Genomic DNA, 24,117 nt, shown 5'->3' with positions numbered 1-24,117 from the left:
CTGTGAGAATGTCATGTCGTATCGCCAACATTATTGTTGTTGTTGTGTGACCCCTGCGGTACGCACTGATATTAGGCCCTAGAATTGCGATGTCTGTGAGAAAGTTAGTCATCTAGCGCAACACAAGCTTTTCGTACACCTTGGACAGCACAGGCAGGATGGAAATGGGACAAAAGTTACCTAGTTCTTTGAGTTACCTATACCATTTTCTGAAGTGAGGACATCCTTCAACAAGGCCACTGAAACCTGTGTTCTGAAAGCTTCTCAAGCAGTATTTTGCAGCATTTTTTCAAGCAAGCCCAATGGACAAATTTTGGAAACATATTAAATTAGGTTGTGGAGTTATGAAAGGCACATTGGTGAAAGAGTTGTTAGCAGAGCAATCTTAGCTTTTTGCATGAGCTTGACAAAATCCTGAATGGTTATCCTAGAGATTGGAGTCCAGATTGGGGCAGATGTTACCTGCTCCAATGGGCAGGTAACATCTCTGCGGACCCATCACACCCTGGGCACAATCGGTTTAATCTTCTCGCCTCAGGGAGACGATATAGATCACTGTATGCAAAAACAACCAGACACAAGAATAGTTTTTTCCCTCAGGCTGTCTGTGTGATGAACAGCTAAAATCCAGATTCATCTATCAGTAAGATCACTTGCAAAATATCTGCACACTCATACCATCATTCTGTGCACAGTGTATACTTTATATTTATCTATTTCATACTTGACTTACTTGGATTACTTTGCACTATGCACCTATTGCACCATTTTGTTTGTTTGTTTGTTTGTTTGTTTTGTGTATACGCTTTTTTATCTGTTTTGTACTATGAGAGCTAAGTGAAACCGTAGTCAAATTCCTCGTGTGTGTCTACACACCTGGCAATAAAAGTGATTCTGAAAATTTCTGCATTAGACTGTGCAAAAAGCCAAAAGCATTATCTTGGCGTCTGACCTCAAAGTGATTTGAACACGCAACCTTCTGATCTGGAGTCAGATGTGCTACCATTGCGGCATGAGGTCTTAGCTGACATAGACTGGCCCATACCAGCAAGGTACAAAGTTGGCATCGCTCTGAACTCAAGCTTTTTCAGAGGATGAGCTCAATATGAAAGCATAACCTGGCTGGATTACCCTTCTCAATATATTCAGGGATCTTTCCAAGATCATATAGTAGTTCTCACCTCAGTGTGTGAGGTGGTGTTTACATTAGACCGTATCCGTCTCGTTTTCATCGCGGATGCACTGTCCGTTCACATTAAAATGCCGGGAAATGACTCCACAGGCGGAACAACTTGAATCCGCCAGGGCCCACGTATTCAACCCAGTTCGTATCTGATCCGGTGCTGTGTAAACATTGAGATACGAGGAAACGCAGTGCTGAGCTCTAGCTGACATCATCATTGGACAACGTCACTGTGACATCCATCTTCCTGATTCGCTGGCGTTGGGATCGCACACACAGCGGCTCAGTCCCGAATCACTGCTCGTGCGCTTCACTCACGCGGTCTGTGAGCTGCGCAGGGCCGGAGTGCGCACCCTCCAGAGGGCACTCGCTGTTCAGAGCGGAGTGATTTGGAGCGCAGGAGGAAGCGCTGAGCCGCACTGAGGTTTATTTACACATTTCAACTTATTTACCTCCTTCAGGTGCTTAAACTCAGTGAGAACATGAACATCACAGCCAGGAGTGTTTATCTGCTGGAGAAGGTGTTCGCTTGCCATCCTTCCACTTGCAAGTGGTGAGTGACTTGCGCATGCCCGATATGCAGTGGGATCATGTGACATGCCGTCTAATTAGTCATGTGATTAGCGTATCCATGTATTGGCATTGCTGTGTGCACGCGAATCGTGTATTGGCGTTGCTGTGTGCACGCGAATCGTTTTAAAAACGTTAATCTGATGATCCGCTGATATGGTCTAATGTAAACACCACCTGACTATATTCTGTGGACAACTTTTGCTCAACTTAAGCACTCATCATCCAATGTGACAAGCCCAAGGTGTCAACTAACTTTCAGTTAACTTCACATTTTATATGAATCCTTATTGTCACCATTTGTGTCACATGATGGGCAATCAGTGGAAAAGTTGGTTTTTGAGGGTGCCCTGTTTTGAGGGTTCAAAGGAAAGGTATATTACAACATTTTTGAATGTGACAAACAGCAGATATGAGCAGGGCATTAATTGAATCAGAGGAACCTGTTAAAAATGTGTGTCCAAAGTCCTGACATGCTTTGACTCTTACAGAAACAGAAAAGCGGAGCCTGGAAAGCTCAGTCAGGAGCGCATCAGTGTTTTAATCTGATGGTCCAATGATGAATTCTGTCTTTGTCAGAGGAACAGACTTGCTTTTCAGTCAATTGGTCTCCTTATTCCCAAAAGACAAGTATGGTTGAAAATGGTGTTGCTTGTTAAAGGAGTCCAATACCATGACAAGAAAGGGTTCCTTGAACCAAGATAAGACTTTAAAATGACTGTTATAAAGCAGACTCATGATTGTAACCTTTTCCAAGTGACCTGATGGTCAATCTTCTTCATGTTCGGAAAGAAAATATGTCCTATGGTTCAGGACAGCTCACCTTACAGCCTGCACAGCTCAGTTGATAGGACTGAGGTTCAACATTCTTTGAGTTAACTATATCATTTTGCAGGTTAAACAAGTACTTTTTTATCATTATTTGTGCCAGATGATGGGCAATCATTTGGAAAAGGTGACAGAGCGCTGAGATATACAGAGACAACATGATAACTTGCTGGCAAGAACCTTTTGAACTGAAGTCATACTGGTAACATTTTCCAAGTGACCTGGTGGTCAGGGCGGCACGGTGGTGTAGTGGTTAGTGCTGTCGCCTCGCAGCAAGAAGGTCCTGGATTCGAGCCCCGGGGCCGGCGAGGGCCTTTCTGTGTGGAGTTTGCATGTTCTCCCTGTGTCCGCGTGGGTTTCCTCTGGGTGCTCTGGTTTCCCCCACAGTCCAAAGACATGCAGGTTAGGTTAACTGGTGACTCTAAATTGACCATAGGTGTGAATGGTTGTCTATGTGTCAGCCCTGTGATAACCTGGTGACTTGTCTAGGGTGTACCCCACCTTTTGCCCGTAGTCAGCTGGGATAGGCTCCAGCTTGCCTGCGACCCTGTAGAAGGATAAAGTGGCTAGAGATAATGAGATGAGATGAGCCCTGATGGTCAAAATTCTTCATGTTCTAAAAAAAAATACATGCCTTATGGTTCAAATACAGCTCACCTTTGAAGCTCAGTAGATAGGACCAAGGTTCAACATTCTTTGAGTTACCTATACCATTTTCTGAAGTGAGGACATTTTTCAACAAGGCCACTGAAACCTGTGTTCTGAAAGCTAACTCTGACAAAGCTTGAAGCTTCTGCTCACAGTCTGACCATGGGCTATGACCAGCAACTCTTTGAGAGAGGGAAAATTTTCTTACAGATAACATCTGTATGATATGTATGTGTGTGTGTGTGTGTGTGTGTGTGAGAGGGACTTTGCTGTGTGGTGCAACAGGAACCATCTGCAGCTCAACACCTTGAAGACCAAGGAGCTGGTCATTGACTCTGGGAGGTCCAGACCAAGGTCACGCCCAGTTCTGATCAAGGGAGTTGAGGTGGAGGCTGTGGATTCCTACAAGTACCTCGGGCTGTGGCTGGACAGCAAGCTGGACTGGACTTGCAACACCAATCACTTACACAGGAAAGGACAGAGCAGGCTATACTTCCTTAGGAGGCTGCAGTCCTTTAACATCTGCAGGAAACTCCTGTGGATGTTCTATCAGTCCGTGGTCGCCAGTGTCCTGTTTTACACTGTGGTGTGCTGGGGGGCAGCACATCCAAGAAGGACACATCCAGGCTGGACAAACTGATCAGGCATGCCGGCTCTGTGGTCTGCATGAAGCTGGACTCTCTGGTGACGGTGGCATTGGACTATGGACAAACTATTGAACATCATGGATGATGCCAGTCACCCTCTGCACACCATCATCAGCAACCAGAGGAGCCTGTTCAGTGACAGAATGCTCCTTCCCAAGTGCAGGACAAACAGACTTAAAAACTTCTTTGTCCCTCACGCCATCAGACTGTACAACTCCTCTTTGGGGGGAGGAGGGGGAACAGGAGGACAGAGGATGGGAAGGAGCAGTAGCCTAGCCTAACAATAAGCAATACTGGACAATGTGCAATATAATGTGCATATCTTATTCTTTTTATATTTGTATGTGTAAATACTTAATTTAATTTATCTAGAAGTTTTTTCTCTATTTTCTATTCTCTCTTTATCCTGTAATGATGCTGCTGGAATCTTAATTTCCCTAAGGGAACCCTCCCAAAGGGATCAATAAAGTTCTATCTAATCTAATCTAATCTAATCTAATCTAATCTAATCTAATCTAATCTAATCTAATCTAATCTAATCTAATCTAATCTCCACTCAGTCCTGCATGCTTTTGGTCATGATATCACTCCTGCAGCCCTTTAGAAATGGGACAGTGTAAAGTTGTTTTAAACTCGAATAAAAATCAAACCTGTGCATGGATGTGAACTTTTCCATGGAGAAATCAGCTGAGTGGAGCAAGATATATCATGTCTTATTATGGATGAGAAGATTCTAAGTTTGGATGGCATGGCTCTCCTTTATCTCATGCAATGTTCTGGATAATACATTTACTAACCACAACAAAGTTCTAACTGCGAGCCACACAACTAAATAAAATAAAAATTGACAGTTACTTTTCTGGAAAACTCCTGGGTTCTCCTGGGTGTAAAGGTGGCCTTTAAACTTTAAGGCTGTCCCATATGGTCTAGTGGTCAGGATTCCTGATTTTCACTCAGGTGGGATGGGTTCAACTTCTGGTATGAGAATGCATCTTTGTTGTGTCACCCTAGTTGCAAGTCATGCGACCTTGAGTGAAATCCTCATTTCATAGGCTCTCACTTTTATCAGTCCTTTTTTTGCCAGGTGTCATGATGGGACAAGAAGTCTAATGACAGAGCAGAAGATTCCAGGATTGACTTCTGGCTTACTCAGCTTCCCCAACAACACGCATGCATCGGGCCGATATTGGCCTAAGATCGTATAGGAATACTCTTAAATAATTTGATCGTACAATGATCGGCCAGAGAGCGGAGCCAGTTTTTTTCACCCCTGCTCCCATCTACATCGGCTTTTGATTGGCCCAAAATCGAGAAGTACCCTACGCATTCATCAGGCTAGTGTTGGCCTCAGATCAGCTATAATTCGATCATGACATCGGCTATGGGGCGAAGATTATACTTTTTTTTAATTTTTGTGTTCATCCCTGAATCCCATCTACATCGGTTTTTGATTGGCCCCAGGGCATTTCTGAGAATGCGCTGTCTATTGTAGTTCCCCAAACACTAAAGTATAATGTCATATTGCATAAAAATTCTTCCCGTTTCCCGTTTAACAAAAATGTGCCATCTGATGTTATTTTTTACATACCGACTATCTCAATGGGGGCACTTTTATTTCAAATAACTGTGCAGACACCTGCTGTCTATTGTGGCAAAATAGCTTAACCATTTATTAGTGCTGTGCATTGCCTGCCTGCTGCTGCTGGCATCAGAACGAACTCTAGACACTTTGGAACGCAATTCACAGAAATATGCTCATGCATCTTGGGGACTTTCACTATATAAGGTAAACATCTCATAACATGTTATTATCTTTGCATGGGTATCAAATGACTAACCTATTTATTTACATATGTTCCCGGTCCCTAATCGACAATGAGAGAACATATTCCTAAACGTGTGCGCATCCTCTAAACTTGGAATACCCCATGCATCTTCTCTACCTCTGTGTGTCAGCACGCATGTGCGAGATCTTCTTCGGGTCTTACAGTAAGCGGTTGGCAGCCAGCAGCCTTCAGTGCATTTGACTGAGTGAGAGCAGCGTACTCAGCCAACCATTTTTTTTTTCAGGTACATAAGTCACTTTGGTGTTTTATCACTTTGGTGTTAAATGAAAGGAGGTAGCATTAATAAACTTAGAAATGTAGTAGTATGCTGGTAGTTATGAGCCGGTGTGCAATACGTTAAAACGCTAATGTTTGCCCGGCCTCGTTAAAGGGCTAGTTCCAACAACTGTATACAATACAGTCTATGGCTAGTTCAGTTAGCTATCTAGCTAATTTCCATCTGGAAAATTATTCCCATAAGCAGTCGGTTAACATGACATTGATAGTAAATCAGTACTTTATACTTTTACACTGCAACTTAATGCAGTAGTCAGCTATTTTCTGTTGGGAAATGTTTGTAAACGTGCCTTAAGTTTGTTGATAGCTAAGGTATCCACCACAAGGCGGGAAGTCTAGTCAGAGCAGGTTGCTCCATGGTCTGTGGCCGGATTGAAGCATGGCAGGCAGAGTAGATTACCAAACTTATGTATTTTCATACTAACAACACTTTGTTTCACTTTATTGGTGTGTGTTATTAATACTGCTCATGTGTAGAAATTAGCACCATGTTTGGTAGTGACTTGTTTTCATCATACCAGTAATGGTTTATTTCTTTTGTACATGTTTTGGTTTGTATTATTAATATGGATCACGTTTGGAAATTATCGCCATGTTGTATAGTTTATAACATTTAAAATATGTTATATTTCTTAACTGCATTGTTACCTTCGGTGGGAAACATGACATTTGTTTATCATCACCATAGCAACACCACTCTACCATGCAGGATTTTTCGGAGGAGTTCAATTTCTTTTTTAACTCATTCGGAGAGCCTTGGATGCGGAATTTCTTCCACACCGTTCTATCTGTTCTGACCCAAATCACATACGGATTGCGGATCTCTATAGACAATGAATGATTTCCCTTAGTTCCCGCAGCTGTATTACCAGACGTAGTGTGCAGTGGGTTTTAGTCTACTTTCAAACGTGTGTGTGCATGCCCAAATTGGTCGATTGAACAATGTTTGATTTTATTGTCGTTTCATGTTATGCAATATGGTAATATTATATGACAGGATGCTGTTATCTGTGGAGGGTGAAATGTGCCATGGTATAAATGCACCAATAAATATTTACTTTTTCAGATACTGCTAGTAATGACTTTGCCTTTTTTGTCCCTAAACCTTTTTGTCCCTAATAGGGCTGAACAATTTTAAGAAAAAATTGAATTGCAATTTTTCTGGCAGATATTGCGATTTTGATTTCAACCACGATTTTTTTTCTTTAAATCGAGTTTCAGTGCAAATTAATTAATACAATGAATTCCATAAAGCTAATGCAAGAATGAAAACTGAGGTCAACAGATTTCAAATGTAGGCCTGTTTATTAACATTGAGTGCCTGAGGAACAAGTTATAATAACTTAAAATAAAAATAAAAAGAGAGCCATCTTTCTTAAGTAAACTTTTGCTTCTTTTACTTTTCCCATCTACAACATATCAGACATAAAAAAAGGTTGATCAATGGCTCAGCAGCATCAAAATATTGCACTTTTGTAAAAGAATGTACATAAGCATTATAAATTATAATAAATAACAAAGTAGAGCAAAAAAGTCTTACCTTAAAAGTAGTGCAAGAATGGCTCAAGGGAGCTAGCTTATGAACATTAACAACATCAGCAGCAGTTACAGAAATTCAACCCCTGTACTCAGAAGCCTGTGCTTCTTTTTCACACAAAGTGGCAAGAGGAAATGAAATGTAATGGTAGTAAAAATAAAACATAATAATAAAAAAACGTACAAATGACCCTGCATTTTCCCCATCTACAAAAGATGTCAAACATTAAAAAAAATGCCATTGCATCTCTCTGCCCCAGGCGTTCCACAGTTAAACAAAAGCAGTATTGGGAGACTTCAAAGTTTAGCCATGAAAGGGTTAATTTTTCTAGTCTTCTCACAACCCGTCTTAAAATGCAGATGATCCATGAGTTACACATTTTGTATATTGAAAACCTGTGTTCTTGAAGCATTTTGCAATAAACTTGTGTGAAATTAATGCAAAAATATTGAATATAAAGCTGCTAATGGCGATAGACAGCCTTTCTATGGTGTTTGTATTGTTAAAGTAGCCTTGTGCTAACAGTTTGTCAGCTAACGACAGCTTGACAGCAAACTTGTCAGCGTTTCGTTTTTTCCCCTCCCAAACTGTATTTCAGTGTTCCGAAACAAAGTCAAGACCTACTTCAGGCAAACGAATTATGATTGTTACCGGTAAACTGACTTTAAGGGACAGAGAGGGCAGAGTAATATAGCAGAGACTAGAGGGACTCTGCGAAGATAATACGCACTCTTAATTACAAACATACACAATCGCACAAACACAGGTTCCTGTACTTACCATATGCAAGATGCAGTCTGTGTCCGAAACACTGCAGTCTGGTCCATTGGTTAAGTTCCATTGCTTTTATCATATTTGTAGCGTTGTCTGTTGTTATGCACGTCTGGGCCTCTTCTTTTAGACCCCAGCTTGACAAACACTCTTTCAGCCCCATGGCAATATTCTCTCCTGTGTGGTCAGTGGGGAAGTATGGCCGACGTGCTGTTTTTCTTTGGGATCAAATCCCCTGACTCCGCTTCAGCTCCTGCTTCAGCCATGTCTGAAATTGAATGACCAGCTACACTGATTGGAGTGGATAACACGTGGCCTGTCCACGTGCAGCATGCAGCTTCTTGATTGGTAGCTGACACAAAGTGTTTTTACACCATGCTGGGGCAATACGCAGAGCATACATGTGTGAAATTATTGACGAAACAAAACATGGGTCAGTTTAGGAGCACTGAGAAAAACTGCGGCTTTGACGATCCCAAAATTGTGTTGTCTGAGATCGCGATTTTCGGTCGAAAACAATAGATCGTTCAGCCCTAGTCCCTAAACTAACTACTATTTGGCCTAGTTTTTCAGATACTGCTAGTAATGACAACAATTAAAGCATAATTCAATCAGAAGGTTTGTGCCAATTTCCAAAAAGCAATAACTTAAATATAAACTACTTCTGTCTGTATGTACAGCAGCATTGTCTCCCAAGATGTTTCTTATATTTAATGTAAAGTGATGTTTTCTTTATTCTCATAACTTTCCTTTTTTGTCCCTAAACAGTGTATTGTACCACAAGCATTGACCTGATTGTCCAGGGAAACAAGGTAATTTTAAATAATGTGGTTTTTAAAATGACAAATGTAGAAGGGACTCTTTACCATAATGGATGTGTCAATTGTAACAGGACTAAATGTAGCACCTGTCTGGGACCGTTTCAACCACGGCTGCTTGTGAGGAATACAATAACTCTGAAGGCTTAAGTGCAATTACAGCTGGGTCACAGTTACCAAAATCATTGCAGGCTTGAGATAGGGTTTTTGGTGAGTCTTAACCCTTTAGGTGGCAGGTATTTCAAAAAAATGTTGAATGTTGGCATCTAAATTTCAAAAGGCTGTGCCTTGAAAGTGATAACAGAGTAAACTGTAAATGAGAAAAATATTGAGGATGACCCAAAGTTTATGTTGGGATTTGCATATTGTGATCTCACAGGGTGGTGTCCATCTTGAATTTGGATTTTTTTTTTCATGAAATTCAGAGTATTTTCGATAAATAACTCGATAAAAACTTATTTCATAACATTCACACGCCATCCCAAAACAATACATCGTGTACCTTATGGTTAATATGGTGCCATATAGTGACAAATGCTTGTAAATGGTAAGCTTTTGCCTGCAGAGGCCTAAAGTGTAACAATATATGCAGGTGACACTAAATTTTCAGCATATTGTACTTCTCATTGTAAGGAACAGGACACAGGCCTACTTCATACTTATTACACCTGTATTTTGTCTGATCGTAGCCTTTGGGGCAGGTACAGTCAGAGCAAACAACACATACTGGCTGATCATCTGCACTGTATAGCCAGTGACCCTGTAAGTCTTACTATCATTTCTGTAAACTAATGTGCATAGTGATTTGTTTTAGTTATGAGCAAATTCATGAAATTAGTTAGACAAAGGCAAAAATATGGGCCAAATAATAATTGGTCATCTCTAATCCCCTCTATATCCAACTGGCTCATGAAAGGCCTTTATCCATTATTGGTATTTTCCTCATCACTGTTAAAATACAATTGATGAGCTTGTGCTTTTTTGTTTTCTTTGTCTTGCTTATCTATCTAGTATGGCAGGTTCACCCTCATACTGGACACTGAAGCGAAAATCCAAGGCACGTGTTAATCAGCAACTGGCATCCATTCATTGTAGATTGGCTTCTAGCAGCATTGCTGAGGATGAAGAAATGGCAGAAGATGTCCCTGACATTCCTGTTGATGTTTGTGAATTGGAGGATGACTTCCTGTGTGTGTGTGTGTGTGTGTGTGTGTGCACTGTATGTGTCAATGGCCGTTTAAGTTAGAGGCCTGTGTGTGTGTGTGTGTGTGTGTGTGTGCACTGTGTACTGTGTATGTGTCAATGGCCGTTTAAGGCCCTGTCCACACGGCAACGGATTCAGGTGAATCTGATAAAATTGTTTATCATTTCGGCCTGGCGTCCACACGGCACCGGCGTTTTGGGTGCCCCAAAACGAAATCTTTTGAGAACGGGTCCCAGAGTGGAAAAATATGGCAACGGCACCATTCCGAAGTCGTCTGGATGAGTAGAATGGATTTGTTTACGATGTCACAACCACATGACTGTCAGTGCTTCACGCCGGGTAGAAGTGTAACGAACTCGATGCGAGTTGTCAACAAATCCTATAACTTGGTTCATGAAACACGCTTACAAAATATTTTCACTGTGAATATTTATTGTGTAATGGTGCAAAGTGAGAGAGAGAGAGAGAGAGAGAGAGAGAGAGAGAATAGCCCTTAGGGCAGAGTCTTTAGTCCAAACACTGCGGAAGCTAATGTAGCTAATGCTACAGAAGAAGGGGTTTATGCGCATGCGTCAACTTCTTCTTCTATTGTTCTGGTGTCTCTGATGGGACCGTCTTACAGTGCACCTAGAGGTGTGGCATGTGTATTGCATTGTTTTCAGCAAGCGTTGCGTTGCCATATGGACCCGAAATTTAATTGATCCGTTGCCTATGTGGACGCTATATTTAAAAAAAAAATCTCGTTGCCATTGTCGTGTGGATATAGCCTAAGTTAGAGGCCTGTGTGTTTACTGTCTCTGTGTCCATGGCCGTTTAAGTTAGAGGCCTGTGTGTGCGTGTACTGTATATGTGAATGGCCATTTAAGTTAGAGGTCTGTGAGTGCGTACACTATGTATGTGTCCATGGCCATTTAGGTTAGAGGATTGTGTATCTGCGTGTACTGTTTGTCAGTAATTCCATGAAACAGTGTAGCATGAGATGGCCTGCAGTGTAATAACCCTCACAGTAAAAAGAAACAATAGGCAAATATATGCCATCTAAGAATTAGCAAAGCATGATGCAACATGTATACACACTAGCGATATGTCCGTGAATGGACTACCACCATTTTACTGTCCTGTTTCCTAGTAGGTGCAGCATGTACTTGATTGTTGTGTTTGAGGACGACAACCAAACCGGCCCGGTGGCCAAGGAATGGTTTTCAGGTGGCCTGGTATGGTGGCTGCCATATAAGGACCAACTTCAGATCCTAAGAGCAGTTCAGAAGAGGGTCATGCCAGACCCAGCAAAAGGGTGGAGGCAGTTCCGCGCTCGTGTACTGTATGAATCAGGTAATAAAGCATCCAAAAGAATGTTACATCTCAATGCTAAAACTCAACCGCATAAAGTTCAATTTTTATAGATATCCAAATATCTGTAAACAGCACCTCAGTGGAATTGTGTATCCAGTCATTGTAAAAAGCCTTTTTGTCAGAGGTGATGCTTGAGAAGATGATGGCAGAGACAGTAATTTTGTTAAATGCTAGGTTTTTTTTTTTTTGCTCTGGTATAGGCTTATAATGATATGTTGTTCACAGACTCCATTCAAACTATCCAGTCCAAGTGGGACAAAGCATGCATAACATCAGACTTAAATACAGATGTTGAAATGCAGAAGAATCCAGTTAGAGAATGTAAAAGGTGAACCCATTTCTTTGATTTAAATTAAATTAGATATTGTCTGTATATCAAATACTTGTATGTGAAGAAAGTGCTAATTTTTGTAAATGTATAGACCAAGACAGCTCAGACAGTCATCATCATCATCACTATCTGAGGAGGATGATGATCCTGAACACCTAAGAAGACCTCCCCCTTTACCTTTGAAAATTGCAAGACCAAGAGAAGAGCCAACTTACACTGAACGTAAGTATCTTTCATAGATTCCAAGAATAAGGTTGTCCTTAGAAATAGACCTCTACCACGGGCGATTGCTCTAAGACAATGAGGGAGGCTCAGCCTCCTCTAAAAATGATGAACATTGTGTAGGATGAATTGTGCTAGGCTTATGTTATAGCCGACCTTATAACATTGCTATTTCAGATCCAGAATCATAGAAATATATGTGCTCAACCCAACTACAGTGCGAAATCATTCCGTTATAACTTTCCCCAGTTCGCCTAATGTGTGCGTGAGTTTTTCCCCCTCGTGACAGCGCGATGCAGCCCAGCCTCAGTGGATTTCAATGGCATTTGGGAGCTATGCGCTTGTCAATCTCAAAATGCAAGACGGTTATTGGACAAATACTGTGAAAATGCCCACCCACGGAGTCTCACAGACTCCCAGCCTCAGTGGACTTCAATGGCATTTGGGAGCTATGCGCTTGTCAATCTCAAAATACAAGACAGATACTGCAAAAATGCCTGCCCACGGACTCCGAGCCTCACAGTGGGAGGGACATGGCAGTTTCCGTGAGGAGACTGGTGATTGGTGAAAGTGGCTGGATATTTTCTTTGATTGACAGCTCGTTTCAACTATAGACAGGCAGCGGTGAATTTCAGTTCAGTCCCATGCGGATTCGCAAGTGCTGTGGTGTATTGTAAGAGATCAGCTTACATTTCGATTTCATTCATTACATACGGTTTCTACCAGCTTTTTTAGTTTGTATATATTTTCATTGTAAATAAAGTGTAAATATAGTGTTGTCAAGTTTGCTATCTTAGTTCCGTTTATTTGAGTGACTGAACTTGAACTTGAGGGGGCTAGTCAGCTAGCAAGAAAGCTGCGCACGGAGGCCAAGCATTGCTGATTTAATTTTGGCGAAGCCATTTGCCAGTCTTCCTTTCGAGGAAAAAATTAAAATTAAAGAGCAGGGTAGACCAACGCCTCAAATTGACTTGGTGAAAAAGGTAGGGAATAATACTCGCTCCTTTCAGCTCTCCTGGTATGAGAAAGTGAATTGGCTAACAGCAAGTGACCCACATCAACAACAGTAAATAGGCTACTTTAGTAATATGTCATGGATGGACCAAAAATATAGAATCTATTTAAAATGTTTATGCTGAGTATATTATATTGGAATATATATTTTTCTGGATATGAATTAAACACCGCTACAATTTGGAAAACATTTTTAAACAAAAACACAACCGAGAACCTTTCACACTACAAACCTGGATTAAAAGTGAAGGGTTATCAAAATTGTGAATAAAACATTTCTCAGTCAAAATAAGTAAAATATAGGGAAAGTGTCATTGAATGAAATGTGTGGCACCCAGCTCTATGTTTGGCTCCCCAAGGTCAGTGCTTGTGCCTATTCCAGAACACTCTGCTGTTACTGCTGAGGTTCCTGACAAAGAGCTGCTTTCAATAATGATCAATTTTTAAACAACATGCCACAATTTTAAAATATAAAATTTTAAAATATACCCCCCCAACACCACCATCATGTATATTGGACAGTAGGCTAATGGGGCAAAAGAACCTGTTATTTCACAGTTTGTGACCCTGCCAACAATCAGCCAGATCAGAGGCAAGAGTATGGGCAAAATTGATGTGTTTTTTCTTTTTTCTTTTAAAATCTGGAAATATCGTAACCGACCAGCCTCCCCTGTTTGAAAGACTACCAGCCGCCACTGACCTCTACAGTGGCCTCATCAAAACGTGATTGAAATCCTGCAACTGGTTCCATCCCAAAAAATCCTATAGAAAGCCACGCTGTGGCGACCACCCAGCAAACACAAAAATGTTTATATAACGTTGTATAAATGTTTGGCTAACGTTTCAGAAACGTTACAAAATAACGTTTATAAAATGAAAATTTGTGGACAATTTTTTCGTTTTATAAACATTTGAAAAAACGTTATATAAATGTTTGAAAAACATTCTGGAAACCATCATACAACATTCTGGAAATGTTTCAGAAACGTTTTTTAAAACATTGTATAAACGTTTCTTAAAACCATTTAAAAACAATAGTAAAACGTTTCTTTAATGTTTTAGAAACATGTTAATACCTCATCTCATTATCTCTAGCCGCTTTATCCTTCTACAGGGTCGCAGGCAAGCTGGAGCCTATCCCAGCTGACTACGGGTGAAAGGCGGGGTACACCCTGGACAAGTCGCCAGGTCATCACAGGGCTGACACATAGACAAACATTCACACCTACGGTCAATTTAGAGTCACCAGTTAACCTAACCTGCATGTCTTTGGACTGTGGGGGAAACCGGAGCACCCAGAGGAAACCCATGTGAACACGGGGAGAACATGCAAACTCCACACAGAAAGGCCCTCGCCGGCCCCGGGGCTCGAACCCAGGACCTTCTTGCTGTGAGGCGACAGCGCTAACCACTACATCACCGTGCCGCCCATGTTACTACCTGTTAAACTTATAATATAACAACACATTTTTGTTATTGCACTTAAGTTTATTTCATTCCTCTTTGCAAGTTCAACAAAACTGATTTGACAGCAGAATTTTTTTACATAGACAATATTCACATTTACATATAAAGCCCTCATGAACAGCAAAAATGATAAAGATACTAGTATTAAAAATTTATCTAAATTTATTAAAGAAGCCTTGCTACTAAGAACCAAAACATTAAAGTTAACGTAATCATAGCAAATGCGCAAAATCAGTTAAAAGTTGAAATAAAAAAGCAAATTAAATCAAATAAGCTGTTTGGCCAAAGCTGCGAGCCTTCGATGGAGGAGATTTTCTAAGATAACTTCTAAGTGGACCTGGCCTTCTCGATCTTGTCCCAACAGCAACAGGCTCAAAATGGCGCTACTTCCAGTCCCTGCGCCTGCGCAAAGACGTAGGTCGCGCAGGCGCAGGGAACCAGCGAACAAAATGCCAGGGCCAAAAGGGCGTGTATTTTAGCAAATATAAAACGACAAATGGTCATCTATCCAAATTATTCAAACCATACTTGATAATTACGAGACTAGAGCCACACATTTAATGATTTATCTATCTATCTAGATCTACATCTAAAAAATATTTAGCTAGATCGAAGGGTTTTTTTTCAACGTTTATTAAACGTTTATACAATCACTTATTTTCCATAAAATTATTCCCATGTTTTTTGATACTTTTTAAAAACATGTCATCATGTAGTGTTTATAATCACACAATTAATTGTAGAAATTTTAATATTATCTGTTTTAGCCAGAAGTCTCCGAATATGTATAACGTTTTATAAACATTTCATAAACGTTGTGAATGAAACGTTTTAAAGAGAACGTTTATAAAACGTCAATAAAACGTTACTCATTTACTGATTATTTTGATAATTGTAATACAATCATTATGACATCTTAATATCTAAAAATACCAAGAGATGATAAAAAATGTGCCACGGGTCAGCAAATATGACTTTATTAAATTTTCACCAACGTTTCATAAACGTTTCATAAACGTTTAATAAAACCTAACCTTAATGCAACCCAAATGAAACGTTTTATAAATGTTTTGTGTTTGCTGGGCACAAGCCAGCTTCCAATGCAACTTCATTTGTTGTTTCATAAACTTGTTAGACCATTTTGACAGCCGATCAAATGATGGGATTCAAAAACCTCTTTGTCAAGCCTCTGTGCAGACAAACTATAAAACCTAACTGTAAAACTTTATCATTACCATGTTCATTAACATTTGCCACCCCTTCACATCCCCAAGTCTCAACAGTAACTTGCCTCAGTGATATGGAGGCTTAAGGACCACTGCACCACACTGATCAACAGCAAACCTGCCTGACTGAAATCCCTCGGCGTCCCCAAACCTGCCTGACTGACTGAAAGCCCCCGGCATCCCCAAACCTGCCTTCCTCAAACCCACCAGTTGATTCCAGCTACCTGTACTGGTAAGTTTTGAGAACAAATCTGTTTTAATATTGTTGTTAAAGATCACAGAGTGCTGTATGATTGACATGAAAGTCCCATTTTTGTCATTGTGACACAGCTCACAGCGCACACAACGAAATTGCAAACATTTTGCCATTTCATGTGTGATGCATAAATGCAATCATGGGGGCATAGAAAATATTTTCTTTCCTCCCTGTCCGTGTTACTTTACCCTGGAATGCCACTTTAAAGGTATATACTGCACTTTTGTATTTTGCACTTCCCCATCAGCTGTCGAAAGATTGATTTTGGAGCAGCAAGGGGAGCTGCACCTCAAGGTTGATCACATCATGGCCCTTCTTCAACAACTTTTGCAAAACCGTGATGTAGAGGGGGTGAAGAACATACGACCAGAAAATTCCCTTAACCTCAGCACAGGACCTTGACGATTTCGATGAGCTGCTAGACAGTGACTCAAATTTTAAGAAATACATGGTATGAGAATGTTTTATTGTCATTGCATAAAGAGTATAGAGTAGTGATACACAGGATTTTTAACAACCGTGTGTATACACTGTCTGTGTCAATGGCCGTTTAAGTTAGAGGCCTGTGTGTGTGTGTGTGTGTGTGTGTGTGTGTATACACTATGTGTCAAGCTTGCATTTGAAAATGTCCCAGCATGCAATTGGATAACACTGGGACCAGTCTCTGTGTTGTCATTTGGATATTCACTTAATGGTAACTGGTTGAGTTTGATTTTGTTATAATTGCGTTGCAGATCTCCAAGTTGACTGTCACTGGCGGAACCACTGTAAAAAAGATGGTTTGGAGGATATTCCAAAAAGTGTTCTCAAACCAACTTGCCACACAACTAAATTGGTGTGGGAGAGGAAATAAAACCAGTATTAAATCCAGACCTGTAGCTGAAATGCTAATATGTAAGTCACACTAAGTGTTTAAGGGGAAGTTCCATTTCTTTAATTTAGACCTTATGTCTGAGATAAAATACTATTATTTACTCATCCGTTTTACTTCTATATTTTGATAGTATGTATTTATTGCCTAACTATGGGTTGACTACAAAGAAACAATTTCCCAAAATAAGGTGGTCTATGCAATGTGGTAATTTGCGTCATATTGTCTCTCATAGCATCAGTGCACAAAAACAATAACAGTGTCACCGAGTCGGATGTGGAGAAGGAGGTAAAAAACTGGCTCCGATTGAGCAGGGACCGGTTGGATGGCTGCCGTCGACAGCGGAGGACCCAAACAACTAGGTAGTTAGATCTATTACCTACTAAGCCAAAAGTGTGTATGAATGAATTGCTTTCAATGGGCATGATGGAAACAACATTTTCATTGTTAACATTCAAATTCATATAGGGCATGGTCGGAGCATACAAATGTTGGTTGAGGTGGGTGGGCTGGGGATTTTAAAGATGGTAGATGGGTGGAGCCAAGATATTTAATGAATTCTTATGTTTTTGCTTCCTTATTGGCATTTTGTCTTTCTGTTTTGCAGAAGAGAGGAGAGAGGGCTGCCAGCTTGCAGTGACTGAGGATGGACAGAGGCTTTCTATTGAGGTATTTCACCTGATGTCACAGGGTCACGTGACGCCCCGGTGTCCACCATTTTGGACGGCAAGCTAGCTAATGTCAACAACAGTAGCTAGTATGTTACTGTAGCAATATTTACGTTCAGTCATTTGGATGACTGTTAAAACCTTTCAGTCTCAAGTTTTTCCTTTACTGGATTTACTAGTTTACTGAGCGAGCGCGCGATGGCTCCCGGCTCGGCCGCCGAGCGCGCGATGGCTCCCGGCTCGGCCGCCGAGCGCGCGATGGCTCCCGGCTCGGCCGGAGAGCGCGCGATGGCTCCCGGCTCGGCCGCCGAGCGCGCGATGGCTCCCGGCTCGGCCGGAGAGCGCGCGATGGCTCCCGGCTCGGCCGCCGAGCACGCGATGGCTCCCGGCTCGGCCGGAGAGCGCGCGATGGCTCCCGGCTCGGCCGGAGAGCGCGCGATGGCTCCCGGCTCGGCCGAGCGCGCTAGCTCAGTAAACTAGTAAATCCAGTAAAGGAAAAACTTGAGACTGAAAGGTTTTAACAGTCATCCAAATGACTGAACGTAAACATTGCTACAGTAACATACTAGCTATGATGTTGTTGACATTAGCTAGTGCTAACAGCTAGCTGCTAGTACACTGCTACAACTACAGCGACCCTAATAATACAGTTCTTGGTCATTGCCTGGTAACAGCAAATTTATAACGGGCCATGTCTCAACAGACTAAGAAGTTATTTCAATGCCATTTAATAACATTTTGTTTATCCTGAGGACCGAAAGTAAATGAAAATGTGAACAAACCTTAGCTGTAATCAGATGGCGACCACCGGCTCCAGGGACGACCCGCTGATGTAGGCATGTTACCCAGCCTGACACAAAATATTTGTAGGCATCCAAACTCGTATACGCTTTCAGATCAATACCTGTGTATGGCGATGGGTTTTTAACGACATAGGTATACAGATCATGTGGGCCGAAGTCAGGTAAAGACGAGGGCTTCGTGTACTTCCGTACGTCAGTGAACAATCCTGGTGGAAGCAGGTAAACGTCGTTCTCTAAGCCTGCTAACCTCAATTTTTGCAAATACCTCTCCCTCTGCTCGCCCTGTAAATGCCCTACGTCGCTGGATAGTGAAGGTGTTTTCTGCATCTCGCTCCTTTTTCTTTTATGTTTTTCGTTTGTCGCCTTCCTCGCATTCAAACTGATTCGAGCTGTGCCGTCCAAAATGGTAGCATCACATGACTTGGTCACGTGAGTGAAATACCTCAATACATCAGTGTTTAAGTTAGAGGCCTGTGTGTTTACTGTCTCTGTGTCCATGGCCATTTAAGTTAGAGGCCTGTGTTTGTTTACTGTCTCTATGTCCATGGCCGTTTAAGTTAGAGGCCTGTGTGTGTACACTGTGTCCATAGCCGTTTAAGTTACGGGGCTGTGTGTGTGTGTCCTGTCTGTGTCAGTGGCAGTTAGAGGCCTGTGTGTGCATATTGTCTACGTCCATGGCCGTTTTAGTTAGAGGCCTGTGTGTGTGTGTGTACATCCTGTCTGTGTCAGTGGCCATTTACAGTAAGTTAGAGGCCTGTGTGTGTACACTGTCTATGTGCTCATCGCCATTTAGTTGGAGGCCTGTGTAATAGGTTCAGTAGATCCACTCAGCATTGTGTATAGTAATAATCCGCTGTCACTTTAAGAACGCAGTTAGTTATGGGAATGATGTGTTGGGGCTCTTCCCTGTTTGTTTTTCAAATGTAATCATCAATTCCCCTATATACTGTAGAGCCCAGTTTTTCAAATACAAGTGCCATTGGACACTGCCACACCATTCACAAAGTGCCTTAGTTTTGGACCTGCAGAATAAAGACTGGTCACAACACAATGCAATGACTTCTGTTACATTTGTGTATATTGTATTATCTGAGAGACAGTAATTTCTCTGTACCGTGTATTTGGATGCTGTGTTTTAATTGGTCGTTTTAAATTAAATAATCAAATGTGTGTGTGTGCCTGCTGTGTATGTGTTAATGGTTGTTGTGCAAGAGGGGTGTGTGTGTCAGTTTGAGAACAGGTGGTGACAAAACAACAAAATCAAATCAAATCAAGTTTATTTGTACAGCGCTTTTAACAATAAACATTGTCGCAAAGCAGCTTTACAGAATTTGAACGACTTAAAACATGAGCTAATTTTATCCCTAATCTATCCCCAATGAGCAAGCCTGTGGCGACGGTGGCAAGGAAAAACTCCCTCAGACGACATGAGGAAGAAACCTCGAGAGGAACCAGACTCAAAAGGGAACCCATCCTCATTTGGGCAACAACAGACAGCCTGACTATAATATTAACAGTTTTAACAGGTATAACCCTCAACTGTCCTCATGGGGCCATCCTTGTCTTTAAATTCTGTAACACTTCTTAAACACTATTACACTATTATAACACTTAAAATTACATGGTATATGTGAAATTACCTAATATACAATGATTTAAAATGTGTGTGGTTTATATATCATCCTGTAAAAGGCTGTTTTAAGTTAAGGCCGTCCCTCAGAATCACTGAAGTGTCTGCTATAGAAGTAAGGGAAAGGGTGGTTGTGTAAATAACTTGACACTTGACACTGGATTTACATATTGCTTTCCCTTGGTGCGCAGTGATTTTTTACCCCTGTGATTTTGTTTAAGTGTGCTGTGATTGAGTGGTGTGCTTAACTTTTTTTCCAACACCATCCATTTATTGAAGACTAACAACATGTGGTTAATGGCCAGGTGTGACTCGTGTGCATTTGGGTGATGGGAGATTGGGCTGATCTAGGACAGGTCTCTGGGTATGTCTTGCCCTTTTTGTTTCAGGAGGCCACCACTGGATGGGCAGAGAGAGGGTCGCTGGCTACACGGAACACTGGTGATGATGCAATACTGTGTACTTTAAATGTTAAATTGTGTGTGGGGGGGGGTAACATTGCATCGTAAATACGTCAGCCCGTGATCAAAGCCTTGAATCGTTTAGACATCGGCCAGTAGTCATTTACGATGGCTGGCCAACATCTCGCAACGTCATAGCAATGAGCAAAAGATCTCCATGTGAAGTCTGGCGGACGTAGCTGACATACATTGGCCCGATGTCGGCCCTACATACACGTGTTGTTGGGGACCTCTTGCATGTGATGATGTTCCCACTCGCACTGAACGCCCTTTCAGATGAAGAACTAGTGGCGGGAATGCAGAGAGACTTTTTGGCAAGCCTGGACACCAATGGGAAGTTCAGCTCATGCTGCTTCTACCATTCTAGTGGGTCTGTCTCTGAGTCAGGCCCAGGTGCCTGGAGATACATGGAGACCTCCAGTTCAATGGATGCCCTGTTGGGTTGGGAGTGGGTGCTGGCTTGAACTGCCTTCTTAAAGTAACTACCTAAACTTTTCTTTTTCTTTGTGGGATGGGGATGCTCCGGATCATCTTGAGTAGCTTGGGGTGAACTGGAGGCTGCTGCTGTTTGTTCACTTTCTGGTGCCATGGCTCCCTCCACCATGCCCACCAGCTCTGCTGCAGCTCTTGTCTTGATGAACTCCACCCGGTCTTCCTTCACGTAGGCCGTCTTAAATCGTGGGTCAACAAGTGTCGCCATATCGAGGTGGTTATCAGTAGTAGGGTCATCATACTTTTCATTGAGGTACTTGAGAACACCCTCTTTGACAGCTTGTGTGAGCTCTGTGTCCCCATCCTTCCGGCTGAGGATTTCGTTGTTGAATAGGTGCAGTACTGTCTTCAGTAAAGGCACACTGACATACTTGTCCCCCGACAAAGTGTCAGTGAACTCGAACAGTGGACCCAGTGCTTTGTTCAAGGACTCCAGCAATGCCATGTCTTGCCAGCTTGGCACCAGATGTCTTGCCTAAGTCAAATAACAAAAAGATGGGATACTTTAATGAGGTGAATCTAGGCTGCAAACATAATCAGAATCCACAATGAAAAGAATCAATGTGCAATGTCCAGTGGCCATGTCTCACCTTCTTGTCTGCAAGGAGGACCTGAGAAAGGGCTTTCTCCTGCTCTAGGAACCTCGCTGTCATCTGCTGGTGCGAGCCCCATCTTGTGGGGGTTTCAGTGATGAGCTGATGCTGAGGCAAGCCCAGCGCTGCTTGTGCCTTGGCCAAGTCACGTTTTCTCTTCCATGAGTTGGAGAAGGCACTCACCACCTTTTTACAGACTCCCACTGCTCTTTCCACAGCCTGCTTTGTAGATGCTGGTGAGAGATCTTTTAGAGCATTCTCTGTTGAAATAAAACGAAAAATGTGATGTAATAACATATTTGACAGCAATTTTATTTTTTATCATCATGCATCACTTAAATGATTTATGGATTGATTTAATAATTAGATAGTGTGGGCAGTATGTATTACAATTCATTGTGTACCATGACAGGCAAAATAATAAATAAAATGGAAAGAATAACTTGTTCAATAATGTTTTGCACATGGCCTGATCAAACAACACAGGATAACCAAACTAATGTTTCAATTCACTAATATTTTTGTTGCTACTATAATATACCCATTGCAATATTACACTAAGCCATATTTAGATTGTTTTACACTTACCAATGGCTAGCTGTAGACGGTGACCAAAGCATTGTAACCATTCCCACTCATTCAGTTCCATTGCAGAGATATTGTTTGTGGCGTTATCTGTGGTGACACAGACAAGATGGCATTCTTGCAATCCCCATGACTCCAGGGCATCTCTCAGACCTAAATAGATGAATACCTAATTATGGGTCATTCAGAATTACTACAGTAGACAGTATAATAAAACACCAATATGCTAATTGTTTTACTAAAGAGATACCTATAAATAATTATGGACCCATTGCAGGCACGTGACTATTATCAAGTGACGAGACAACGTGGGTTGTTGTTGCTGTTGGAAGTTGTTGGAACCCATAGACATGCAATAGACGTCTATGGAGAGAAAACTAATAGGAATTTCGATATAACATACTTATAATGTTACATATATATATATATATATATATATATATATATATATATATATATATATATATATATTTATACATACATAGTGTATTCTTATTTTAAGCACATTAGTAAAAAGATAATTAGCAACAAAATAAATATGTAGCAATGTCAGGCTCATACCTTGGGCTAACATGACTCCTGTGTGATCGTCTGGGAAGTACGCAGCCTGTAAACAGCGAGCGCAGAGGATCCAGTCGCTCCTGATGAAATGTATGGTTATGCTCATGAAGGGCTGCGTAGCTCTGCTCGTCCACAGGTCCGTAGTCAAGGCATAATGCACCACACTGCAAACATCTTTCTCCACTTCAGCCCGGCATGCGTCATATAAGCGAGGCTACTCGACTTTACTGAAGTGCTTACGACTGGGCATAACGTACCTCGGATCAAGTACTTTGACGAGGTCTCGAAAGCTGTCCTTCTCAACTACATACACTGGAGCCATGCCTTTACAAATGTAATGCAAGATGGCACATGTGATTTGTGGCGCTGAGACATCTTTTCATATGGCGTGCATCGGGCGAGAGACTGCTTTATCTTCGGCTGGCTGTACTTCTTTTCGGAACTTGCCCCCGCTGTTTCACCCTTTTGTTTAGATCGGATTTGTTGGATTCTTATGTATTCTTGTTCGTGGACCTTCTTTATGTGATAGAAGAGGTTGGATGTGTTCGCATCTGGCACGGGGATAGTTTTGTTGCAAAGTTTACATATGACCTCCTTTTGCTCTGTGTCGAAGGTCTTAAATCCAAATTGCAGCCAAATCACAGAGGTGCCCCCTCTTTTTGGCACAAGTGGTTCTTGTACCTGTGCAACTGTCTCAGTCTGTAAATCGTCTTCCTGTTGCGCTTCCATCGTCCATTCTTCAGCTAGAGAAATTCCAAAACGAAAAGGGCTCTGCTTCAGCAATCATGTCCCGTGTGAGACTCAAAGAACGTAAAGCAGCGTCGTGTCGCAAAACCACGTTTCTTTACTAAGAATCTTTTTATTCTTCTTTATATAAACTTAGAGCGTGCATAGTGACAACACAAAATTATGTTAAATTATATATTTGCTGTAATAATTGATAAAATTAGTTTATCACGATAGAAACGATAGAAGAGAAAGGGCACGATAGACACTTTTCTATCGTCCCCACGATATGTATCGTCATATCGCCCAGCCCTACCCCCAGCGATAGTAATGCTTTCTGAACAGTGACTTTAGCCGACCATCACTTCATGTCTTGCGTACCTAATGAGGGAGAGATGACGTCGGATGCAACCTAGCAATTGCCATGTTCTCACCTGAATAAAGAACCAGGCAGAACACACCTGGAATCCATGCAAAATGTATGTTTTCACACACAGAGGGCAATGAAATGAACACACATCACACAGTA

General features: G+C 41.6%; 1 long non-coding RNA gene across 1 annotated transcript; it reads left to right on the top strand.

Moving 5' to 3' along the window:
• Positions 1-17,022: 17,022 nt before the first annotated feature.
• On the top strand, positions 17,023-17,727 carry LOC132865934 (uncharacterized). Its single transcript, XR_009650528.1, has 3 exons — positions 17,023-17,092; positions 17,305-17,431; positions 17,677-17,727. It is a non-coding gene; the product is annotated as an uncharacterized LOC132865934 (long non-coding RNA).
• The last annotated feature ends 6,390 nt before the right edge of the window (positions 17,728-24,117 follow it).

The sequence above is a fragment of the Neoarius graeffei genome, chromosome 18 (assembly GCF_027579695.1).
Source record: "Neoarius graeffei isolate fNeoGra1 chromosome 18, fNeoGra1.pri, whole genome shotgun sequence".
Classification (NCBI taxonomy): Eukaryota; Metazoa; Chordata; class Actinopteri; order Siluriformes; family Ariidae; genus Neoarius; species Neoarius graeffei.
This window is presented reverse-complemented; position numbering and strand designations above follow the sequence as displayed.